The sequence below is a fragment of the Bidens hawaiensis genome, unplaced genomic scaffold (genome assembly GCF_021521415.1).
Source record: "Bidens hawaiensis isolate Kalapana, Puna unplaced genomic scaffold, B.hawaiensis_p1.1 tig00000142_1, whole genome shotgun sequence".
NCBI lineage: Eukaryota > Viridiplantae > Streptophyta > Magnoliopsida > Asterales > Asteraceae > Bidens > Bidens hawaiensis.
In genome coordinates, this window is record NW_027491019.1 from 593,848 (window position 1) to 616,011 (window position 22,164).

The window sequence follows — 22,164 nt, forward strand, 5'->3', positions numbered from 1 at the left end:
CATATAGAAGGTTGTCGTTTACATACACAAGTGTTACCGTTAGCACATGCATACTTGTGTGCATATGCAAATATCCTCCTAAAAGTTATGGTGTATCAATTTGTTAAAACTTATTTAACTTGTGTTTCTTTAATTAGTACAATGAATGATTTTTGCAAGTAAAAATTATCTCAAAAGATGGCCCGATATAGACATTCATTTTGTTATTTTATTTGTCAAAATACAAGCAAGATACAACCAAATTGAACATCAATTAGCTAAAACTGAACATCAATTAGTCATCCGAACCATAAACCCTAGCTTCTAGGCCTAAATGTTAGAACCCTAAAGATCGTGAAACAGAAATCGAAGAGGGTGGGGGATACATAAGAGCAGAAATAGAGTAGGGAAATAAAAATCATACATGTTTGTGCTTAGAATCCAGATGAAATCGAGCGAGTATGGTGGTGTTGTGCCTAGATCACCAGAAGAGAAAGAGAAAGAAAGCCATCGATGGTGGTGTGCGTGGGTAAAATTGTCCACTGAATGGTTCAGCTTCAATCTCCATCTAAGCGATTAAGAGGAAAATGGAACCATTGTGTGACTTAAGAAAACCAAACACCCTCACACCGGAGCGAACCAGTCATCTCCTCTTAATAGCCTCATTCAGAGGCAAACAAACACCCCCTTAATCTGACCGAATCAGATACTGGCATCTGAATGGTCCCATTAATAGGCCAAACTAACACCCCCTTAGATGGGTTGGGTGGGCCAGATGTGATTTTTTGATTTTTTTTTTTGATTTTTCTTCATTCTATTTAAATTTTGTGTTAATTTTGGAAGAAGATTGAAATGGGGGGAAATAAGAATGACATTAAAGAATAAGGTGCCTTTTAGTAAGTAGAAATGACAAGAGCGGTGGGATAATTTATTGTGAGAGAATGAAAAAAGTGATGTTTAGTTATTCAATGGAATAAAATCAACGATTACATATGGAATCTCATTCTATCAAAACAATTTCCACCCCTCCCCGCCCCCTTTATTCATTTCATTTTTCTTCCATCCTACTTTCTTGACAACCACCACATGACCCTCACCACATGACCACCAACACTTACGCCGCCACCACCACCACCACCACCGCCCGCCACCACCACCATTCCACCAGCACTACCACCGCCACCACAATCGTCATCGTAGCCACCACACACATTGTCACTGTCACCCGCCGCCGCCGCCACTCTCGTTGCCTGACCACCACCACTACCGCCGCTTGACCGCAACCATCCCCACACTATCACCACCATCGCCCCCGCAACCACCGCCCTTCCTCTTGGCCGTCACTACCACCACCGTAGCCGCCACTACCATTGTCAAGCTACCACCACCGTTGCTATTGCAAAAAAAATTATTTGTAAAAAAAAATAATTTTGAGATTGGAGTATTTTTATCATTTCTATTTCATTCCAAAATTTTTTGTATACCAAACAACATAAAGTAATAATTCATTCCATTCCCATAAATTAACCTAACAAAACAAAATAATGGTAATGATCCATTTCATTTTTTTGTCCATTCCATTCGTTCTACCATTCTACTCCCCTCCATCTCATTACCTCTAACCAAACAAAAATGGTATGTTTGGTATGTGGTAATGAAATGAATGAGAGAATGAAATGTACATGGTAATGAAATTGCGAAATGAATGAAATTGATCATTATATTACATTGTCGTGTTTGGTTACAATGTAGGAATGGATTATTATTATTATTAGTTATAATAATAAAGAATATTATTATTATTAGTGATAAAAATGATAAATAACACTACTAATAATAGAATATTCATAATAATTAGTTTCGAGGACCCGAGCATTACAGTGGTATTGTTAAACCGAATAAAAATAATTGTAAAACGTAAAAGAAGCATGGCATTTTGAAATGTTAACTCATCAAATTAAAATACTAATAATAGTAATAATTCTAATACAATAATAATGTATAAAAACACTTCACATTGAACAACCCCTTAATGCAGTACAACTACCTTAAGCACAATCTTTGTTAAATTTGTAATATTATAAATTGTATAACAACATACAAAACAATCAAGCAATAATATAGTAATTTGATAATATGATAATAATTATAATATAGTATTATTTATTATATTATAATTATTATGTTGATTTATGGAGGTAGGGTGTTAAAACGACCTAAGAACCCGAATAATAATACTTGCAGCTCACCCTGGACACACAGGAGAAGCACCCCAAGCCGCATAAACCTTCCGCAAGGAAGGAATGGCGAGTTACTGTCAAAAAAACAAAAGCTGAGTCACCCTCGGGACCATAAAGCCACCCGCATAGGGAAACATCTGTAATAAATAATCTTCCAGAAGAAATATCTCCTTAATATTGACATTTATTCCACAAAGAAGGGAACGTGATGTTCCAGCCAATAAGAAAAGGCCAGATGAATATTTCCTAACAACCTTACACATGCGTAGTTATCAGCTCCAATGAAGAAAGGACACGTGCCGTTCCGTTAAGGTGAGCATGTTCATGAAAGGGACAACTCCTCCAATCATATTCCTTAAACCCTCAGATATAAATACTCATTGAAATCACCACAAGGTACTTATGCACAATCTGCTGTACTTTACTAAATACTTCACACTTTCTCTAGAAAGACAGATACTTATTCTCATGCCAAGGGTGGTTACGGTATCCTTCCCGTAACAAGACTCACGGTGTTCCTGTTTTGCAGGAGTTCATCGGAATTAGGATAACCTTACTCCTTTAGACATTTCTTTACCTATTACTTAACCCGGTGGAAACATGGATTCAATTTATATCTTGAATTAGATCCACTGTTTCTTCATTGGCGCCATCCGTTTTTGTGAATTAGAACGTTTTCATCAACAAAAATGAGTCAAGATTTCCAAGCTCCTATTGACGCTCCTTTGTCAGAAAAACAAGATGTTGTCCATGGTGGTCCTTCGACGGACGACGACGACCGATTGACTGTCAAAACACGTCGACGGTGTTGAATTGTGGATCTGGAGAACATATGTAAAGATCAACCCCGACACATGGGAGAACGAACTCCAATCCACCAACATCACCAACATCACCAACAATCTAGGTCTGGCGGGCCACTCCTCACTCCGGAATAATGGTTGCAGAGGCAACAAGATCAAATTACTGAGGAATAAAAGTGCTTGGTGCGAGACCAGCAAATCCAAAGATGGACATTGAATTATGAGGACTCATTATCCTCATATCCTTCTCCCCCACGTATGGTGTAGAGAAGCCAACTGAGGGACAACATGAGAACCTTGTCCCGCTCAGAGGGCTTGGCAGAAGGTGGAAGTCGTGACAGAGGTCGTTGGATGGAGCGGAGTTTATCCCATAAAACCGTGTACGATCAGAGTAATGCTTCCCACAAGAGGTGTGATGATACATATCGTGATGATCTCAATAGATATCCTAGAGATGATAGCCGTGACCATGGAAGGGAGGAAACAAGTCGCCCGCGTGTGGTTGTGAGGCACACTTACTACTACAGTGATGCGAAGGTAGATTTTACCTAGCCCTATTGTCCTGCCTCTTTTGCTGAAAAGTCCAAATTATCTCGCGCATTACTACGACGCCATTTCCAATAACTGCCAAAATGCCCAGCAGTTTGGGAAAGTACAATGACATGATTGATCCTAGTGACCACCTATTGAACTTCACGGATGTTGGTGGAGTCAGCGGGTGGATGCTACTATATGTTGGGTTTTCACAAGATTATCAAAGTCCAAATAAACCGATTTATTAGGAACACAACGGAAGAAAATAAGTTTTAAATCTTGTTTAACCATTACACATAAACCCGTTTATGTTAAACCCAATCCAGGATCCATATACGATGTACACACTATCAATATCAACCATAGGGTGTTTCAAGAACATACTTCAAGTCCGAAAGTCAAAGAGGATGAAGGATATGAAGGCTAGCTTCCAATAGAGGAAACCTCAAACTTGTATACCTAAAGAGCTTCAACAAACACTTTGGTTGCTAGGGTCCTTACACTTGATGCAAGAACAAACCTTTTGTTGTTGTTCTTCTTCTTGTTCTCGGCTCCAATGGAGAGAAAAGAAGAGAGATGTGTGTGTGTGTGAGAAAGTTTGTTGATACAAACAAGAATTATGATCTCCCAATGAGATCATTTGCATGTATTGGAAAAATTCAAAAGAAGAGAGAGAGAGAGAGAGAGAGATGGAGGGGCCGGCCAAGGGTGGGTCCCCCCCCCCCCCAAAAACCCAAACTCAAGTTTTGTTATTTTTCATTTAACCATAGCATTATTTATCCAAATAAATAATATTTCTCTCATATATAAATTATCCATATAATTTACTTAACAAACAAATGCAAATATTTAGAAAACCCATTTTCCAAATATATAAGTGTTGATATTTATTACTTAGATCATATCTAATAATAAGTATCGTGGCGTTTGTCTAGCTTGTTATTGGGTATGACCCGACTTGGATCATAACGTACTAGCCACATCAACTCTAATATGTGTCTTGGGCAGATCGATTCCAACAATCTCCCACTTGCACAAGATACATAGAAGATTGATTCAAATAGCAAATACCGCCTAACAACGGTTTACTATCCCTAATACGTATGACGAAGTGCCATTCAATAACATCATCCCCTTCAAGTCCCTTAGTTGAATATGATTTAGGTGAAACTATCATTTGTCCTTTTGCCACAAATGTCATGTTAAATTTAGAAACACAGAATGATCATTCTCTGTTGATTTAACTAATCAGGCCTTAGACATTTAACTCTCAATGAATAAGAGGGACAAATCCCCTATTGACTACATACGTCTCTCACTATCACCTTGTATTACACTTGAGCTTAGCCTTATGTACTGACATATTTCAGAGCAGCGAAGAACTAAGTCAAAGTATAATAGTCAGTGAATATCAAGACCTAATATGTATCTCACGTCGGAGGATACTATGATGTTCGCCTTTACTCAAATTTACTTATGATCAAAAATCACAAGGATTTCATATAGTAAATTGAGGGCGGGTCAATCCAATATTTATCCCATAAATATCTATGAACCTTGGCAGCAAACCATTTGCAATATTCATACCTCGTGAATATCTACCAATTCAAGTTCATAATAGTCTTGCCTTCATATTTGTTCCTACAACTATGATTGACTACAGACATATAGAATAATCCAATTATTCACGGATTTAAACATGCTAAAATGGAACATAACTCAAGAACATGACCATAACCAAAACCATATGACTGAGTTAAAACAAAAGTTTTTCCGATATCCAAATACAAAATTTTGATCAAATCCAATCACTAGAATATCGAAGTCCTAAGGCACAAGTATGACCCTCATGCTTCGGCATTTCAAGGGGCTTCGTGAGAGGATCCACAATCTTTTGATCAGTGTGAACTTTGAGAATACATATCTTTCCTTTTTCAACTTCATCCCTTATGTAGTTGAATCTCCGCTCAATGTGCCTAGTATTTTGATGTGCACAGGGTTCCTTGATTTGAGTAATGGCACCCTCGTTGTAACAAAAGACATCTACAGGGCCCTGAATGGTACGGACTACCCCTAGGTCGGCAATGAACTTTCTAATCCATGCAGCTTCTTGAGCTGCCAAGGAGGCGGCAATGTATTCTGATTCAGTGGTGGACAAGGCTACCACGTCTTGTTTTGCGCTCTTCCAAGAGACAACACCACCGTTTAGAACAAAGACATATCCCGATTGTGATCTAGAATCATCTCGATCAGTTTGGAAACTCGCATATGTGTAACCCTTTACATCGAGTTTCTCCTCACCAGAGCCATATATTAGAAACATATCCTTAGTCCTCCTAAGATATTTCACTATGCTCTTAACTGCCATCCAATGGCTAGTTCCCGGATTTTGCTGGTATCTACTTGTCATGCTCAAAGCGCATATGACACATCCGGTCTGGTGCATATCATGGCATACATGATGGATCCTATAGCAGATGCATATGGGATTTCATTCATTTTATCTTGCTCATCCTTTGAGCTTGGACATTGAGATGCACTCAATATTGTTCCTCTTTGAATAGGTACCAACCCTTTATTAGAGTTTTCCATCTTGAACCTTTTCAATATTTTGTCAATGTATGCACTTTGATTCAAACCTATCAACCGCCTTGATCTATCCCTATAGATCCCTATTCCCAGAATATAGGCGGCTTCACCAAGATCCTTTATGGAAAAGAAGCTTCCAAGCCAGGCTTTTACACATTCCAAGGTTGGAATGTCATTTCCAAATAACAATATGTCATCGACATATAATACCAAAAAGGTAATGATGCTCCCATTAGCTTTCTTATACACACAAGCTTCATCAACGTTTTTGATGAATCCAAATTCCTTAACTTCATCATCAAAACTGAGATTCCAACTTCTAGATGCTTGTTTCAATCCATAGATTGATTTCTTCAACTTGCATACTGGATGTTGTGGATCGACAAAACCTTCAGGCTAACCATATAGACATCTTCCTCAAGATGCCTATTTAGAAAAGCAGTTTTGACATCCATTTGCCATATCTCATAGTCATACTATGTGGCTATCGCAAACATTATCCTTATAGATTTTAGCATCGCCACCGGCGAGAAAGTTTCATCATAATCAACCCCTTGAGTTTGAGTGAAACCTTTTGCTACAAGTCTAGCTTGATAAGTATCCAAGTTTCCATGCATATCAGTTTTCTTCTTGAAAACCCAGTTACTTTCAACAAGTTTGGAATTTAGAGGTAGTACAACCAAGTCCCATACTTGGTTATTATGCATGGATTGCATCTCAATGTTCATGGCTTCCAGCGATTTATCACAATCTGATTGTGATATTGCATCTCGGTATGTGGTTGGTTCATCAGAATCTACCACATAGTATCCATCCATGAAAAATACATTTCTTTCAGGTGGGGTGCCAATTCTACCAGATTTGCGAACGTTTTATGTGTTATGATCAACCACTTGATCATTTTCAACAACCTCTTGTTGATTGCTAGTGTTAACCAAACTTGTATCGGCTTGTGGTTCTCGATCCTTTTTGAGTTCCACAGTTCTATTAGTTCCTTCCCTAAGGAACCTTCTTTCCAAGAACTCAACCTTTCGACCTATAAACACTTTATGCTCGTTTGGATTGTAGAAATAATATCCCATCGAATCTTTGGGATATCCTACAAAGATACACTTAGTGGATCGGCTTTCAAGATTGTTTTGGGTGTTGTTCTTGACATAAGCCTCACAACCCCATACCTTAAATATGATAACGATGGAACCCTTTCATGCCATATTTCAAAAGGTGTCCTTTCCACTTTCTTGGTTGGTGCCATATTTAAAATACGGGCATCGGAGATCAATGCGAAACCCCAAAATGATAGAGGTAATGTACTTCTAGCCATCATAGATCGAACCATATCCAATAAAGTTCTATTCCTCCTTTCGGACACACCATTGTGCTGCGGTATTTCGGGTGGAGTAAGTTGCGAGACAATCCCACAACTCCTAAGATGATCTAGAAACGCATCGTTGAGGTATTCACCTCCTCTATCGGAACGAAGTACTTTAATTGTTTTGTTGAGTTAATTTTGTACTTCATTTTGGAAGACTTTGAACATTTCAAAGGCTTCATTTTTGTGTCTTAACAAGAACACATACCCATAGCGACTAAAATAGTCGGTAAAGGTAATGAAGTATCTTTCACCATTCCTTGTCATTGTCTTAAAAGGACCACATACATCCGAATGTATGATACCTAATAAGTCTTTTGTCCTTTCATTAGTCCCACTAAAAGGATCCTTAGTTATCTTTCCCTAATAAACAAGATTCACACTTATCAAATAAATCATCATTTGATTACAAAAGACCATTCTTTTGAAGTGTATGAATGCAATCCTTGTTTATGTGACCAAGGCGACAATGCCAAAGATAAGTCTCACTCAAATCCAATTTGAGTCTTTTGGTGTTAGCTTGGTACAACGAGTTGTCAATGGATGTATTATCATGAACTAATTCATAAATGCCATTACACGACATCGCTTTAAAATAAAAGACGTTATTCATGAAAACATAAATACCATTGTCTACAAACTTCAAATCAAAACCAAATTGTCTTAATACAGAAACAGAGATAATATTCCTAGTCAAACTAGGAGAATATAGAATGTTTTTCAAAATAACTTCCAAACCATTTGGAAGCTTCAAAATATAATCTCCTCGGGCTTGGACATCAACCTTTGCTCCATTTCCCATGAAGAGACTTATATCTCCTTTCTTCAAATCATTTATTCTTGTGAACTCCTGCAATGAATTGCAGATTTGAGTTCCACATCCGGTATCCAATACCCATGTGTTTTAAAGAAACAATATTAAGATCAATATGGATCATGAAAGTTGTACATGAGGTTTGCCCCACATCCCTCTTAGCTTTCAACTCCTTGAGATGGGTCGGACAATTTCTCATCCAGTGACCTATCTCACCACAACCAAAGCACGGATCCTCAGCGCTAACCTTTAGCTTCTTGGGTTTGGGTTCCGCCTTTGCCTTTCCCTTGAACCCCTTCTTGAATTTCCCCTTACCAATGGCAACCTTTGCCTTTGGTTCCGGGTGATGCCTCTTCTTCAAGCCACCCTCATTGATCGCGAGAACGGGTAAAACCTTTTTGCCCATGCCGGCTTCGGCTGTATTAAGCATTGCGTGAAGCTCACCAATGCTTTTGTCCCATCCGTTCATGTTGTAATTCATGACGAATGTGTCCAACCTTTTAGTTAAGCCATTAAGGATCAAATCCGTGGCTAACTCTCTTGAGATGGGACAATTAAGCCGTTCAAGCCGATCAATGTGGTTTTTCATCTTAAGCACATAAGATGTGACAGATTGGGTTTCTTCCTTACGACATGCATGAAACGCTTGAACCGTTTCGAAGCGTTCTACCCTAGCTTGAGTAAGGAACATTTCCTTAAGCTGGGTGATCATGTCATCCACCCCATGATTCTGGAAATCCTTTTGGATCTCGGGAATCATTGTTCCCAACATGAGGCACGAAACTTGCACCGAATCCTCGGTGTATTTCAACCAATCCGCATAGGCATCCAAGTTGGTAACGTCGGGCATTGGGAATAAGGTCGTCTAAAATGTAGGACTTCTTCTCTTGCTTGAGAACAATTCTCAAGTTTCGATACCAGTCCATAAAATTATTATATTTTAGACGATCCTTATCCAGAATGGACCTTAGTGATAAGTTATGCACGGGTGGGATAATAGCGTTCTGTGGATTGTTTGCGGCCATCTATAAAAGAATTTAACAAAGCTCGATTTTAGTATTTTCAATAACAATAAATTTTAATCGTTAATACCCTTTATCGTCTCCAAGACAATTAATGATTAAAATCTAGAACCCAACGTTTCATCCAAATAGTAGTTAGGTGACCTTTATCCTACTATTCGAATTAACAAGGTAGTTAATGCTTGACGATTGCAACCCTTTGAAACTTCAAGTTTTATGGGATCGGTTTAAACATCATATGTTTAGTTGGCATGTTTAATCCCATCAACACCTTTGTACGCCATGCTTCGGTGACCCTATTCACATGGTTTCCAAATCAAGTTGTCCTACTTACACACACGTGTGAGATTACACATACAAGTGGTTAGGTGACCTTTATCCCACAAGCATTGTAAAATCACCTCAAGATCACAAGTTTTCTTAAATGTGGTTAGGTGACCTTTATCCCACATCAAGTCGCCAAGTGACTCGAGTGTCGTATAAAAGGATGGTGTTCAACTTGTTTTAAAAGGGATTTAAGTTTTCAAAATTCTAGATTGGAAAACTATTTTATGTACCTTCCATTTGCAAGCATTCAAATGTATGGTACTCTTTGAAAACGAATATTTAAATTCCTTTTAATAAAACCCATTTTATTATGAAATCATTAATAGTTAATAAAACCAATTTTATAACTTAATAATTTCAAAGTAATCAATTTTATGCTAGTTGTCGATTTTAATTGTTAACATCCAAACATGATAAAACAATAAACATGAATCAATCACACAAGCATAAAATACAATCACATGTCCATAACCATAGCCATCTATAATTAACGACACTTGTTGACCGAAACAAGTGTGTCAAAAGGTCTCTCCTAAGGAACGAGCATGACAAAAGGTACGAGATGGTGAACTCCCACTTGACTCCGCATCCATATGCTTCAAGATTTCACTTCTTGTTATGATCCTTTCTTCTTTATTTGGGCTTCCACTTGGGCTCCCTCCAAAGTGGTGTGATAGTTGCATCTCCTTTTACAAAATATATCCTAATACATTTTTCTAATAAAAGGAATACAACTATTTTACTAATTATTACAAACTAATTGAAAGAATAAATAGATTACAAACCCGAATAAAGAATATTACATCCAAATGCACAAAACACAACAAGTCTCTTCAATATACACAAGGTCATGGCTAGGTAATAAACATCCACACAAGCAGGTCAACCCATCACCAAACAGGCCAACCTTTGACCAGACAGGTTCCCCTTGTTAACCCTTAGTTCTCGGCCTAAAACAGAGAACACATAGTTCTCGGCCAAGACCAAAGCTTCAGAGTTTTGGCCCGAAAGCTTTGGTTCACTGAGAGCCTATTGTTCTCGGTCAACACCGAGAACTAGTTTTCGGTTAACCGAAATCTCATGGTTCCCAACCATGAATTCTCGGCCAACCGAGAACCTGTTTTCGGGCCAACCGAGAACTTGTGTTTCGGTCAACCGAGAACCAACAGTTCTCGGTCAACCGAGAACTTGTTTTCGGCCAACCAAGAACTTAGAGTTCTCGGCCAACCGAAAACGCGGGCTTTCGGTGATTTCGGCCAGACCGAAAGCCTTGGTTCCCAATCAAGAGTTTCGGCTATAGCGGAAACAACCCAATTTTGTCCAAAACAAAATATCATCCAAATAACCAGTTTTTCCAGATTTTACCACATGCATGTATGGTACAATCTTGAAAAACCAAGGGGCAAAGCAATTATGAAATTCATTAAGGCATCTGTGGGTTACATGCGGGACCACGAATGGTCGTCGCAAAGATTTTGAAATCCAGATACTATTGGCCGGGCATGCACACTGGTGCGGTAAAAGAACTCAGAAAATGCAAGTCTTGTCAACTTCACACGCCAAAGATTCTTCGGCCCAGGAACTAGTTAATACCGGTAAACTCAGCTTGGCCATTCTAGAAATGGTCCATCGACATTATGGGCCTATTCCTTGAAGCATTGGGTAGAGTGAAATACTAGATTGTAGCAATCGATTACTTTACCATGTGTGTAGAGGCTAAGCTGGTAGTATCAATTACCGCAACATGTATGAAAAAATTCATTTGGGAATTCATCATCTGCCGTTTTGGCCTCCCACTTACTTTAGTAAGTGAAAATGGAACGTAGTTCACCGACTAGGGCATTCAAAAGTGGCTAGCGGACCTAAAGGTCACACAAGGATTTACTTCTGTCGCGCATCCCGAAACCAACGGATAGGTTGAGCGAGCCAATCGAAGCATTAAAGATGGAATCAAGTCTAGGTTAGGGGCAAAGCACACTTGCTGGGTTGATGAGCTCCCACATGTACTTTGGGCATACAGAAAGAACAAAAACCCAGCAATTATGAATCTCCTTTCAGCCTCACTTATGGAACCGATGCCATAATTCCTAATGAAATAGGGATCCCATCCGCAAAAATACTCCTTGCAACAGATAGTGAGAAGGAGTTGCGGACGAACCTAGAGCTGTTAGAGGAAAGAAGAGAGTTGGCAAGTATCGGAGAAAGCAATTACAAACGGCAACTTCAGAAATATTATGACACAAAGGTGAAAATCTGCGAGTTCAATATCGGTGATTACGTGTTATGTAATAACGCAACTTCAAACGTGGAGCCTCTAGGAAAATTAACCCTAACTTGGGAGGGCCATACAAAGTCAGTGAAATCTTAGGCAGGGGGCATATGGATTAGAGCGACTTGATGGGACGCCTGTTTCGCAGAGTTGGAATGTGACCCAATTAAAGCGTTGTTACATATAATTGTTTTGTTTCTCAAAAGGCCTGCGAGCCATATCTGGCTTTTGAATTTTTAATGGAGAACAAGATATTCGGCCCAACTGAACACATTCCACAAAGCCCAGTAATACTTTTTCTTAAACATACATAGCCTGAGCACTATTATCTTAATAACGCAACTCGCATTTTGATAGTTCTCCTAAATAATGTGTGCTCGCGTGCACAATACCGAGACTTCAGAAGATTTTAATCAACTATTTAAAGCTAAAAATTCTAAGTATTATCGATTTGCGCATCAATTACTCAGATAATTAATTGACCCCCCATGTCACAAGATAAAGGTCTGCGTGCTCAATTGCTTGATCTAGCAAATTTTATATCACAATGTAACCTATTAGTTTTTATTTGGATATATTATGCGGGGCATTTATATTATTATTTATAAAATAACAAACAAAATGTTGAAACCCTCGATATATTACCAAAATGAGAAATGGTTACATCATAAATGAACTTTAAGTTTATAAATTACAAAAAACATGAATATTACATCATCTTATGTCTATGGCACTAGCGGTCTTCAGTCGCATCATGCGCAGGGTCTTGAGCCACGTCATCGATTGGACCCTGAGCCGCGGATGAGGAAGGGTCTTGAGTAGCATGGCCGAATGTATCCTGAAGCACATGGGTGTCCTTATGAGCTTCAGAACTTCCTCCATCGAAATTTAGATTGATCTCGAAATATTCTTGGAGACGTCACACACCGTCTTCCCTAGTGGAATATTCTTTGACCAAATCCTGAATCAAGAAAGTGAGATCGTCAAAGTCCTACATCCTGTCAGTATACACTGCGCCCCAATCCTGGCATAATAGCTCATGATTCCGCGGCATCTGATTCTCCTGTGCAAATAGCATACCTTCATCCAAACCCGTTTGACGACCAGATTGAGAGGAGGAGTGCAACAGGCGTGCTAAGAAGTCCCCGAGCTCAGGGCCATATTTTATGTGCTCAATGACCTAAATAAAAGATAAGTCATGGTCTGGCGGAATCTTGTTATGAAAGGAAATAAACTTTAAAAAGAACAAGGAACTTACAAGTGGTAATTCTACTGTCATGAGCCACTTCAATCCGCAGTTACTTGGCCAACTGACGATCGGGACTCACCAAGCTCCCTTACAAGTTTGACGTTATCTTTCGTTAGTCTGGACACCAGTTTCTCCCTCTCAGCGGCCTTCATCTTCAAGCGCTCAATTTCAACAATATTGTAAGAAATCAACTGCCCCTGAGTAACAAACTGTTGCTCTAGGACAGAGTTTAACAAGTTCAGCCTCCTTCGAGCACACTGATTCTCGGGCAGCCTCAAGAAGCGCATTCTGCTGCTTGCAGGCAGCTTCCCAAGACTTCGCAACAGTGGATTGCCTTTCCTTCTCAGCAGCCAAGACCTTCTTAGCATCTCTTAGCTGCCATTGCGCTGACTTGGCCTCATGTTTGTATTTCTCGGCAACTTCCCATTGTTTCCTTCTCTCTTCTTCAGCAGAGCCCACTCTTCCCCCATCACCATCAACTTGCGGTAAATTTCTTGTCCAGTGTCTAAGGCATTTGCCATGTTATAAGCATAGGCATTGGCAAGCTCAAAGCGAGGGCGGCCACACTGAAATAGCGGGAGGAACATTGCGGCTCAAAAATTCTTTACGAATGTCAGTATCAGAAAACTGGGCGCCCCACGTAATATTCCACCGCGGCTGGTGGATGATGGAGTCCTCACTAGAATTTGAAAATCCAAAAAGAAAAAAAAAGGAACCCCCCTCGCCCTCCTGTTGGATTGGGGAAGAATGGGTGGTTAGTTAGTAGACATATGAGAGGAGCCCCTCACCCTCATGCAAAATAGGAGCGTAATGAAGAGAGTTCTAATGGACATCCTCCTTTTGCGGTGGCGATTCACATGAGGACATATGTTCAGCTTCCACATAAGTAAGCACGGACTTCAACTTCTCCCCGGTACGACCAACGTCTGAGGCATTCTTTGGTGGTGCTGATGGCTCATGAATCACAACGCCCTTCACCGACGCTTGAGCTGGACCTAAAGAATAAGAGATACTATCTCATAAAAGTAATAGGTTATGATGGTATGCTATAAGCATTCAAACACTTTACCCTTAGAAGGATTCGAGGCAACGTTTTGAATGTGTTCGCTACGGCGGGTCTTCTTCTCCTTCTTTGGAATATGAGCTTGGGTAGGGCTCTTCATCCGTTTATTAGACATCTTTCCCTTTTACCCCCAACATCAAGTTCTTGTTGTAGTGGATCTTGAGTGTTGGAGTCAGGGTTTACAGGCACAGATCTCGCGGCCTCAGTAGTAACAGACCGGTGCGTGTGCTTATGACCTAAATCCCATAGAGCACGTAAAACAACAGTATAATCAGAAATATGTGAAGGAATACCTTCTTCTCCAGATGATGATTCATCACTGGATGTAAGTAACACAATCTCCATCTTAAGTTAGAGAAATCAAAGGGCTAGGATTTATAAACTCCTCACCTGTTGAGTACATGGCCTCAGAAACAATCGGTTCGGTACGGATGGTAGTAGGAAAGTGAAACACATCAGGCATTCAATCCAGCATGGACAAATGTTTAGGATCGTGCGGACGATGCTCCATCACCCTGGATACCTCGTCCACCAGCGCGGCAGCAAAGGACCCTCACCTAAAAAAAGAGAAAAACAGCAACGGTTAATATCCAAAGAGAAGTTTAGTAAAAACAGACTTGCTGATGTGTAAGTTTAAAAATACTTACTTCTGTTTAGTTTGTAGAAATAGGGCTCTACATCAGGATATGGCCACAATCGGCTCGTCCCGGCTCGCACCAACGCCCCCTCAGCAATTGGACGCATGCAGTAGGAGTGTGGGTAATGTTGTCACACCATTCAAGCTCGGAATAAGGGGCAACGTTCAGGTCCGAGAGTTTCTCGTTGATAGGACGGCGAACCATCTGCAATGGTACCACTGAAAATTTGGACCTCCACTCGTATGCGTTGCGGGGTGGCTCCTTGCCAATAACCCATTTTGTGGTAGAAAGACAACTATACCAACCGCCACGACCGTTCGGTTTATAAAAAACCAAATATTTCTCAACTGTCGGAACAATATTGTTCGCGCAACAACAAAATTAAAAATGTCGTATCCGCATTAGTCCAAATGGGTGCAAATATGACAGGTGGATGTCATACCCTGTCAAAACGTTACCAAGAAACCTGGTAATGGGCAACCGGAGGTTTCCAATGGAGAAATAATCGGAATACAACACCATATTGCCCTTTGGAGGTTTATCGGCAGTAGATCCAAGCGCCGGGAACCCTGCTTCCAATTCTAGTGCAAGACCATACCCATTTATGATGTCTTGGAAGTCTCTTTCCTTCCAGTTAAGTACGAACTTATCAACCGTCGGAGAATTCTTATTTTCAGCCATGTAGTTCACAAGGAATTGATTACACCGAGCAACTTTGGTCAACTGAAAGTATCTGCTTAAGAAAATTTGACTGTTGAAGAAGAAGAAGAAAATGATGATAAAGTTAAAGAGAGAGACGGTGAATCCTATTAATACTCACCGCAATTAATGGCGTTGAACGATGTGTACGGGAGAGAGAAACCATCGGTCCTATAGATGATTGACACGTTAGGCAGGAAAAACTGAAAAGTTGGAAGAGCAACGGTTGGAGACATCCGTCAATCAGGGGCAGACCTAGCCTATGAAGCGACATACATGCCTCAGGACGTCATTTCGCTTACCAAAACATTTATCCAAATCTTTTTAAATTACAAATTCACCCGCCAGGTTTTTTCAATGAAATATATACAAAATAAAGTCACCCTAAAAAAGCACTAAGTCCATAATTCTATCGGCATCAGAAACTTATGCGGAAGAAACAATGGACTGGTGGGACTTATAGAGGTAGGGTGTAGAAACGACCCGATAACCCGAATAATAATACTTGCGGATCACCCTGGACACACACGGGAAGCACCCACAAGCCACATAAACCTTCCGCAAGGAAGAATGACGGGAACTGTCAAAAAGACAAAAGCTGAGTCACCTTGGGACCATAAAGCCATCAGCATAAGGAAACGATTGTAATAGATAATCTTACAAAAGAAATATCTCCTTGATATTGTCATTTATTCCATCAAGAAGGGCACGTGACGTTCCAGCCAATAAGAAATGGTCAGCTGGATATTTCCTTACAAGGTTACACATGGGTAGTTATCAGCTCCAATGGAGAAAGGACACGTGTCATTCCGTTAAGGAGAGCATGTTCACGAAAGGGACAGCTCCTCCAAGGTACTTATGCATCGTGTACTTTACTAAATACGTTGCACTTTCTCTAGAAAGACATATACTTATTCTGACGCCGAATGGTAGTTATGGGAAGACCCCAGCTCTTATCATTCCCGTAACGAGACTCACGGTGTTTCTGTTTTGCAGGAGTTCATCGGAATTAGGATAAACTTACTCCTTTAATCATTTCTTTACATATTACTTAACCCGGTGGAAACATAGATCTGATTTATATCTTGAATCTGATCCACTGTTTCTTTAATTCTTTTCCATTCTTTGAAGGAATGAAAAAAAACACCTAGGTAGTGTTTGGTATGTATAGTATAAATGACAAGGGGAATGAAATGAGTCATTGTGAGATAATAAAAAAAATAGTGTTTGGTTGATCAATGGAATGAAATCAACCATTACACATGAAATCTCGCCACCACCTGACCACCGCCACCACCCTTGACGCAGCCACCACCACACCACCGCCACCACTTTACCACCACCACGACCAACAACATCGCCGCCACCACCTGACCACCAACACCACCACTACTATCATCACCACTACTACAATCGTCAAAACCACTTGGATCACCACCGACACCACCACCACCACTACAGTTGTCACAGCCACCTGTTCACCACCGCTACCACTGTCGCCACCGGTACACCATCGTCGTCGCCGCCACCACTGTCGCCATTACAAATTTATTTTGGTAATTTTTTTTATTTTGAGATAGAAGTATTTTGTTATTTTTATTTCATTCATGCGTTTTATTTTTCTGCTACCAAAAAACATAAAATAGTAATTCATTCTATTCTATAGGTTAACCAAACAAGAAAAGGGAATGGTAATGATCTATTTCATTACTTTGTGTATTACATTTCTTTTACCATTCCACTCCCCCTCTATTCTATAACACCCAACCAAACACACCCCTATCCCTAAAAGAATGAAAATACTATAAATAGATAGAATTTCATTCCCAATAGAATGATTCTATTAATCAATGACAACCAAACATATTTTATTTCATTCGATTGAAACAATTTATTCCATTTTGTCTTCCATTTTTTCATACCAAACATTAGCAAAGAGATTGTTAAGTTTGGTAGGAAAGAACAAGAATCTTTCTATTATTTTTATTTTTGTTCATTTAGATTATATATGGTAGTTTAAGTTATAAGTATTTAAAATTTTGTTACTTAACTAACCAAAATATAATTAATATTCAATTTTTTTAACAACAAATATATTTTCATCAAAATCCTCATAACCTTGCACTTGTAAGGATTTGAATCTTTCATTTTTAATTTGAAAAAGTATACACAATACTACTAGACCATTAGATCATGGGTAATATCCAATTTATTATTATAAATAGCTGATTACATTGTAAATACCAAATAGTTACTATTACATTTTTAAAATATATAATCTTATATTAAATATTTTGTTATAATAATAAAAAATCTGGTTATAAAAGATGGTGATGATTAACACTCACAAGTTAACATCACCTTTTCACAATTATATTCTCTTACACTTGTATTGCTAACTTAAAAAAAAAAAAGATTTTATGCGTATAATATGTAAGTCACCAGTCACTTGATTTAACACCCCTATTAAAGCTATAAAAATAGACACCTAAAACAATTTCAAATCTATCTATTCGAATAAAAGACTACCTACTTTTATCATTTGTCAATCTCATAGCTCTTCTTATCTTTTTTTCATTTATTTCAATTTAGACCCTTATCTTTTAAGCCACTTCTATATAAGAGATTCAAGTTTGTTTTTATTATATGTAAATCTTAATCGATTCATTCATTAACATTAATGGTAAAATAAGGAAATATTAAAATTGACGTTGCAGGTTTGTTAGAATAAAATTTTAAAGTCAAAAGTAATTGCAAATTAAAGCAAATAAAGGGTGTATCATTATCGAATAATTTGGATTTGTATGGTAAACTACAAATTATTTTTTAAACTGGAATTCGAGCAACAATGCGTAATTTGAACTCAGCAAAATGCGTATTTTCTTAATTTTCTCCAAATGTTTTGTATAGATATTGCAAACATGGAGAATACCTATTATATATCTCTTGGTGTTTAGCATAAAGTTGAATATGATAATTATAATCAATATGTATACCGATTTACTATATGGTATGTCATTTATTTATATGATTTTTTTTGCTTAGTATAAAGGGTTTTAGCAATAAGAAATTCAATATTTAGTTTTTAATATTTTCTTATATAACTCATATCAAAATGCTTAAGAACATATGTTTTCACATTAATATTTTCTTATTATTTATCCAGGGTTGGTATGTACTTGAATAATCTTATATGTCACACTCATAACTATACGTTGCTATATCAAGAGTAATAAGCATACCTATATGTTACCTTATCAAAGTTACAAGTAAGCATGGACTAAAGATTTTGATATATCTCTTGGTGTTTAGCATGCAGTTGAATATGATAATTATAATCTATATGTATACCGATTTACTATATGGTATGTCATTTATTTATATGATTTTTTTTGTTTAGTATAAAGGGTTTTAGCAATAAGAAATTCAATATTTAGTTTTTAATATTTTCTTATATAACTCATACCAAAATGCTTAAGAACATATGTTGAAATTAAACTAAACTTATTACTTGTAAGTATAGGGGTATAAGTGTCAATATTATAAAGTATGTTTGTGATTGAAATCAGGGCCGGCCCATAGGGGTAGCTGGGTGGTCGATGGCCATAGGCCCGACACCCCGTTAGGCCCGAAATATTTTTTTTTTAAATTATATTTATTTTATTAAAAACAATATGTATATTTAATATTTAAACTCAATTACATGACCACTAGCTTGGTCTAGTGGCAAAGAGGTATTACTCTCAATCAAAAGGTTATGAGTTCTAGTCTCATTTGATACATGTTTAATCCTATTTTTATACAAAAAATTTTTACACAAACCCAAATTATAACCAAGTAAACCAATATAAAAATTTAATTGTCTAAACCAACAAAATACTACTTTTTAATTAAGGCCCAAAAAACATTTCACATTCGGCCCATTTTTTTTTTTGCTTTCTTAGAGCCGAGCCTGATTGAAATAATATGTGCATCGGAAGGATCTATACAGAATTAGTGATACGTGTAGTCGTCGTTTTATTCCTAAACCACGTATTGTTTGGGATGCACAACCATGGCTAGCAAAAAAAGGTCTTATCGTGTTAAATAGGCTAGAGACGACACGATTAATACAAGTATTAAACATGTATGTATACAACTCGTTTAATTGCTTTATATCTCATATCTATAACAGAATTGTAAGTTTGATGTACCAAGGAGAAATAATTAACCCTAGCTTACTAATTTTAATTATTTAAATTAGGGGTTTTTACATATTCCCCATGTGATAAGACTACAAAATTACATATTTCCCTAACCAAAAAAATTATTTACATATTTCCCCTTTTCAGTTTAAATTACTAGTATACCCCTGATTCAAATAACAATACTCACTAGCCAAATGAAGTTGAGAGCCAAACAACGATCTCATCTTGTCGGAAGCCACCAGCATCTCAAACCTGAATCTGGTTTATGTATCCTGACTGGCCGGAACCACCGCCAATTTCACCATGTCCGCCACCACCACTAACAACCGCCAAACAAGATACCCACTGTTCAGATCCGGAAACATCCATCGACTACCCCACTGGCGTCGGACCACAGACCATGACTCTGAAGTACTAAGGTTACTAAGGGCTGTGAGGTACTAACGACGGAGTGGGTCAACTACCGACGACGAATTCCATTATCGTTAGTTACGGCCAAATCCTACGGCAATTTTCCGGCAAATTACGTAGGTTAATGATAAGTCTTTGGAGGTTGTGGCCTGCGGTGGCTTGGCTTGAATTTTCCAGCGAATCACGTACAGTTAGAGTATTTCTGCTGATTGAATTGATATGAGCTTTCTACTTGTTTCAAGTATTTCAATGATTAATTAAAGTAATACTAAAGAATATGAAATACCTAGAAAACCAAAACAGAGATAGAAACAAAAATGGTTAAATAATAATTTTATTTTTTTATTTGTAGTGAGGGTATTTTAGTCTAGGGTAAAATTAAAATACAAAGGACAACAAAAATACAAAAATGAGAAGGGTGTGAAGGAATCTAATCCATTGATCTTAGATTTGGATGGTGGAGATTAATTTGAAAAAAAAAATTGATGAAAAGGGCATGAAGGTAATAACCCACTTATGATAGCTCTCTCTCTCTCCACATGCAAGGCACATGTCAATTCCTCCATGATTTTAAAACGTCTATAACTTTTTCATACGACGTTTTTTTAGAAAATTTTTTTTACCATAATAAAGAGCGTTTTTTTATCTTTAATATGAATATCATATTGTTATATAAAAATTAAAAAAAAGTTGGTGGGTTTTTTTGTATTGTGTTATTTGGTTGTTCATTGTGTTTTTTAATTGAGTTTTTCTATGCATTGTGTTATATATTTTGGTCATTGTGTTTTTCAATTGATACTCATATTAAAGATAAAAATTAAAACAAAAATTATGTCATTGTGTCTTTCGTTTGTCACTATGTCTTTGTGATCAACATTTGCTTTATGTTGATTGTGTATTACGTTCAAGCCATTGTGTAATATGTAGATTTCATTGTATTTTACGTTTAAGGTCATTTTGTTATATGTATTTACCATTGTGTCTTACGTTTAAGGTCATTGTGTTATATGTATTTACCATTGTGTCTTACGTTTAAGGTCTTTGTGTTATATGTATTTACCATTGTATCTTACGTTTAAGGTCATTGTGTTATATGTATTTACCATTGTGTCTTACGTTTCAGGCCATTGTGTTATATGTATTTACCATTGTGTCTGACGTTTAAGATCACTGTGTTATATGTATTTACCATTGTTTCTTACGTTTAAGGTCATTGTGTTATATGTATTTACCATTGTGTCTTATGTTTAAGGTCATTGTGTTATATGTATTTACCATTGTGTCTTACGTTTCAGGCCATTGTGTTATATGTATTTACCATTGTGTCTGACGTTTAAGATCACTGTGTTATATGTATTTACCATTGTTTCTTACGTTTAAGGTCATTGTGTTATATGTATTACGTTTAAGGTTATTGTGTTATATGTATTTACCATTGTGTCTTACGTTTCAGGTCATTGTGTCATATGTATTTACCATTGTGTCTTACGTTTCAGGTCATTGTGTTATATGTATTTTCCATTGTGTCTTACGTTTCAGACCATTGTGTTGTTATATTACATGTATTCATTATTGTGTTTTACGTTTCATGTTATTGTGGAATATGTATTCATCATTGTGTTTTATGTATTAGATAATTTGTTGGTATTTTTCATTGTATATATATTATTACACAACGGTGTTACTAGTATTTAAAAAAAACACAATGATCAGTTGAAAGACACAATGGCAAAAAAACACAATAATAAACAGAAAGACACAATTACGAAAAAAGACACAATGGTAAGCAAAAAGACACAATGAAGTAAATTATTTTTTATTCTTATATAACAAAATTATACTCATATTAAAGGTAAAAAACGCTTGTTATTATGGTGAATTTTATTTTTTAAAAAATATATCATATGAAAAAGTTATATACGTTTAAAAATGATGGAAGAATTAACATGTGACTTACATGTGGAGAGA